Genomic DNA, 5112 nt, shown 5'->3' with positions numbered 1-5112 from the left:
GCTGAGTGGGCTGTGGTTAATGCTGCTATCCCTGACACAGATAGCTGGGTGGGCTGTGATTCATTCTGAGGCCTCCAGTGCTCCTCACACAGATAGCTGGGCGGGCTGTGGTTAATGCTGCGGCCTCTGGTGCTCCTCACACAGATAGCTGGGTGGGCTGTGATTCATTCTGAGGCCTCCAGTGCTCCTCACACAGATAGCTGGGTGGGCTGTGGTTAATGCTGCTACCCCTCACACAGATAGTTGGGCGGGCTGTGGTTAGTGCTGCGGCCTCTGGTGGTCCTCACACAGATAGCTGGGCGGGCTGTGGTTAATGATGCGGCCTCTGGTGCTCCTCACACAGATAGCTGGGTGGGCTGTGGTTAATGCTGCTACCCCTCACACAGATAGCTGGGTGGGCTGTGGTTCATGCTGCGGCATCTGGTGTTCATCTCACAGATAGCTGGGTAGGCTGTGGTTAATGCTGCGGCCTCTGGTGTTCATCTCACAGATAGCTGGCTGGGCTGTGATTCATTCTGAGGCCTCCAGTGCTCCTCACGCAGATAGCTGGGTGGGCTGTGGTTAATGATGCGGCCTCTGGTGCTCCTCATGCAGATAGCTGGGTGGGCTGCGATTCATTCTGAGGCCTCTGATGCTCCTCACACAGATAGATGGGTGGGTGGGCTGTAGTTAATGCTGCTACCCCTCACACAGAGCTGGGTGGGCTGTGGTTAGTGCTGCTACCCCTCACACAGACAGCTGGGTGGGCTGTGGTTAGTGCTGCTACCCCTCACACAGACAGCTGGGTGGGCTCCTGCACCATCTGGGAGCTGTGGCCCTGGGAGGCGATACCCTTGATATTAGTCACGTGTCTGCTGAGCCTGTGGCCCATGGCTCGCTCTGCGCATGCGCCCTCCAGGGGTGTCGGTCGGTGTGATTTTGTCATGAGTCGGGCTCTCAGGGCACCTCACACTGCACTGGTCTCTGGGGGCTCCTGCCCAGCGCCCCTCCCCGCTCCCCCAGCAAGCCCTGGTCTGTGGGGCTCATGCACTGGACCTGGCACCAGCCCTGCCCCATCCAACCAGCCCTGGTCTGAAGGCCCCTGCCCTGGACCTGGCACCAGCCCTGCGGCCCCGTCCTCTCCTGACCTGGTCTGTGGGGCTCCTGCCCGGGACCTGGCACCAGTCCTGCCCTCTCCTGACCTGGTATGTGGGGCTCCTGCCCTGGACCTGGCACCCCCCGTCCCCCTTCCCCCAGCCCTGGTCTGTGGGGCTCCTGCCCTGGACCTGGCACCAGCCCTGCCCCATCCAACCAGCCCTGGTCTGAAGGCCCCTGCCCTGGACCTGGCACCAGCCCTGCGGCCCCGTCCTCTCCTGACCTGGTCTGTGGGGCTCCTGCCCGGGACCTGGCACCAGTCCTGCCCTCTCCTGACCTGGTATGTGGGGCTCCTGCCCTGGACCTGGCACCAGCCCTGCGGCCCCGTCCTCTCCTGACCTGGTCTGTGGGGCTCCTGCCCGGGACCTGGCACCAGTCCTGCCCTCTCCTGACCTGGTATGTGGGGCTCCTGCCCTGGACCTGGCACCCCCCGTCCCCCTTCCCCCAGCCCTGGTCTGTGGGGCTCCTGCCCTGGACCTGGCACCAGCCCTGCCCCATCCAACCAGCCCTGGTCTGAAGGCCCCTGCCCTGGACCTGGCACCAGCCCTGCGGCCCCGTCCTCTCCTGACCTGGTCTGTGTGGCTCCTGCCCGGGACCTGGCACCAGTCCTGCCCTCTCCTGACCTGGTATGTGGGGCTCCTGCCCTGGACCTGGCACCAGCCCTGCGGACCCGTCCTCTCCTGACCTGGTCTGTGGGGCTCCTGCCCGGGACCTGGCACCAGTCCTGCCCTCTCCTGACCTGGTATGTGGGGCTCCTGCCCTGGACCTGGCACCCCCCGTCCCCCTTCCCCCAGCCCTGGTCTGTGGGGCTCCTGCCCTGGACCTGGCACCAGCCCTGCCCCACCCAACCAGCCCTGGTCTGAAGGCCCCTGCCCTGCGGCCCCGTCCTCTCCTGACCTGGTCTGTGGGGCTCCTGCCCTGGACCTGGCACCCCCCGTCCCCCGTCCCCCTTCCCCCAGCCCTGGTCTGTGGGGCTCCTGCCCTGGACCTGGCACCCCACGTCCCCCTTCCCCCAGCCCTGGTCTGTGGGGCTCCTGCCCTGGACCTGGCACCAGCCCTGCCCCACCCAACCAGCCCTGGTCTGTGGGGCTCCTGCCCTGGACCTGGCACCAGCCCTGCCCCACCCAACCAGCCCTGGTCTGAAGGCCCCTGCCCTGGACCTGGCACCAGCCCTGCGGCCCCGTCCTCTCCTGACCTGGTCTGTGGGGCTCCTGCCCGGGACCTGGCACCAGTCCTGCCCTCTCCTGACCTGGTATGTGGGGCTCCTGCCCTGGACCTGGCACCAGCCCTGCGGCCCCGTCCTCTCCTGACCTGGTCTGTGGGGCTCCTGCCCGGGACCTGGCACCAGTCCTGCCCTCTCCTGACCTGGTATGTGGGGCTCCTGCCCTGGACCTGGCACCCCCCGTCCCCCTTCCCCCAGCCCTGGTCTGTGGGGCTCCTGCCCTGGACCTGGCACCAGCCCTGCCCCACCCAACCAGCCCTGGTCTGAAGGCCCATGCCCTGCGGCCCCGTCCTCTCCTGACCTGGTCTGTGGGGCTCCTGCCCTGGACCTGGCACCCCCCGTCCCCCGTCCCCCTTCCCCCAGCCCTGGTCTGTGGGGCTCCTGCCCTGGACCTGGCACCCCCCGTCCCCCTTCCCCCAGCCCTGGTCTGTGGGGCTCCTGCCCTGGACCTGGCACCAGCCCTGCCCCACCCAACCAGCCCTGGTCTGTGGGGCTCCTGCCCTGGACCTGGCACCAGCCCTGCCCCACCCAACCAGCCCTGGTCTGAAGGCCCCTGCCCTGGACCTGGCACCAGCCCTGCGGCCCCGTCCTCTCCTGACCTGGTCTGTGGGGCTCCTGCCCGGGACCTGGCACCAGTCCTGCCCTCTCCTGACCTGGTATGTGGGGCTCCTGCCCTGGACCTGGCACCAGCCCTGCAGCCCCGTCCTCTCCTGACCTGGTCTATGGGGCTCCTGCCCGGGACCTGGCACCAGTCCTGCCCTCTCCTGACCTGGTATGTGGGGCTCCTGCCCTGGACCTGGCACCCCCCGTCCCCCTTCCCCCAGCCCTGGTCTGTGGGGCTCCTGCCCTGGACCTGGCACCAGCCCTGCCCCACCCAACCAGCCCTGGTCTGAAGGCCCCTGCCCTGCGGCCCCGTCCTCTCCTGACCTGGTCTGTGGGGCTCCTGCCCTGGACCTGGCACCCCCCGTCCCCCGTCCCCCTTCCCCCAGCCCTGGTCTGTGGGGCTCCTGCCCTGGACCTGGCACCCCCCGTCCCCCTTCCCCCAGCCCTGGTCTGTGGGGCTCCTGCCCTGGACCTGGCACCAGCCCTGCCCCACCCAACCAGCCCTGGTCTGTGGGGCTCCTGCCCTGGACCTGGCACCAGCCCTGCCCCACCCAACCAGCCCTGGTCTGAAGGCCCCTGCCCTGGACCTGGCACCAGCCCTGCGGCCCCGTCCTCTCCTGACCTGGTCTGTGGGGCTCCTGCCCGGGACCTGGCACCAGTCCTGCCCTCTCCTGACCTGGTATGTGGGGCTCCTGCCCTGGACCTGGCACCAGCCCTGCGGCCCCGTCCTCTCCTGACCTGGTCTGTGGGGCTCCTGCCCGGGACCTGGCACCAGTCCTGCCCTCTCCTGACCTGGTATGTGGGGCTCCTGCCCTGGACCTGGCACCCCCCGTCCCCCTTCCCCCAGCCCTGGTCTGTGGGGCTCCTGCCCTGGACCTGGCACCAGCCCTGCCCCACCCAACCAGCCCTGGTCTGTGGGGCTCCTGCCCTGGACCTGGCACCAGCCCTGCCCCACCCAACCAGCCCTGGTCTGAAGGCCCCTGCCCTGGACCTGGCACCAGCCCTGCGGCCCCGTCCTCTCCTGACCTGGTCTGTGGGGCTCCTGCCCGGGACCTGGCACCAGTCCTGCCCTCTCCTGACCTGGTATGTGGGGCTCCTGCCCTGGACCTGGCACCAGTACTGCCCTCTCCTGACCTGGTCTGTGGGGCTCCTGCCCGGGACCTGGCAGCAGCCGCAGTTTTCATAGCGCTGACTAAGACCCGAAGGTGTCTCAGCGCTGTACCTGAGCTGCAGAGACCGGGCACAAGTACCATGGCTTGTAGCGCCTACCCCAGCTCTGAAGTGCGCAGCGCTGCTCCCAGGCCACGCCCCTGCTAATATTACAAACAAATGTAGCGGTTAGACGCCAGGGGGTATATAGCGCTCTTTTCATGCACAGACTCTCGCTGTGCCTCAAGGAAAGGACGTCTCTTACTTGGGGTTCCCCCTACATGCGGGCGGGGCCGGAAGTGGCGCAGAGGTCACGACCCCGCGGCGGGTGGTGCTTGTCACAGCAGAACCTCCCCCAAGGCTGGGTGGGCCGGGGCCACTGACCGCCTCATGCACCTCCTTAACCAACCACAGTGGACAAGAGAGGAAGGGCCGGTCAGCTGTCTCCAAGAGGCAGAGAGAGTGTCTCATCCGTGAGAGTCTCATCAGTGAGTAAGTGCCTCATCCGTGAGAGCCTCAGAGAGTGCCTCATCCGTGAGAGCCTCAGAGAGTGCCTCATCCGTGAGAGCCTCAGAAAGTGCCTCATCCGTGAGAGCCTCAGAAAGTGTCTCATCTGTGAGAGCCTCAGAAAGTGTCTCATCTGTGAGAGCCTCAGAAAGTGTCTCATCTGTGAGTGCCTCATCTGTAAGAGTGCCTCATCCGTGAGAGCCTCAGAAAGTGCCTCATCTGTGAGAGTGAGTGCCTCATCTGTGAGAGTGTCTCATCTGTAAGAGTGCCTCAGCCGTGAGAGTGAGTGCCTTAGCCGTGATAGTATCATCTGTTAGAGTGCCTCAGCCATAAGAATGTGTCATCTGAGAGAGTGTCTCCGAGAGTGCCTCGTCCGTGAGAGCCTCAGAAAGTGTCTCATCTGTGAGTGTCTCATCTGTAAGAGTGCCTCAGCCGTGAGAGTGAGTGCCTTAGCCGTGATAGTATCATCTGTTAGAGTGCCTCAGCCATAAGAATGT

At 66.2% G+C, this 5112-nt stretch overlaps 2 long non-coding RNA genes across 2 annotated transcripts; both read right to left on the bottom strand.

Annotated features, from left to right (window-relative positions):
* Positions 1-1685: 1685 nt before the first annotated feature.
* Positions 1686-2992, bottom strand: LOC138266529 (uncharacterized). Its single transcript, XR_011199531.1, has 3 exons — positions 2921-2992; positions 2295-2526; positions 1686-1900 (listed from the first exon to the last, which is right to left on the bottom strand). It is a non-coding gene; the product is annotated as an uncharacterized lncRNA (long non-coding RNA).
* Positions 2993-3120: 128 nt separating this feature from the next.
* On the bottom strand, positions 3121-4051 carry LOC138266528 (uncharacterized). Its single transcript, XR_011199530.1, has 3 exons — positions 3951-4051; positions 3547-3778; positions 3121-3152 (listed from the first exon to the last, which is right to left on the bottom strand). It is a non-coding gene; the product is annotated as an uncharacterized lncRNA (long non-coding RNA).
* Positions 4052-5112: the final 1061 nt, after the last annotated feature.

This window comes from Pleurodeles waltl, chromosome 11, assembly GCF_031143425.1.
Source record: "Pleurodeles waltl isolate 20211129_DDA chromosome 11, aPleWal1.hap1.20221129, whole genome shotgun sequence".
Lineage (NCBI taxonomy): Eukaryota > Metazoa > Chordata > Amphibia > Caudata > Salamandridae > Pleurodeles > Pleurodeles waltl.
Note: the sequence above shows the minus strand (reverse complement) of the source record. Positions and strands in the feature narration are given on the sequence as shown.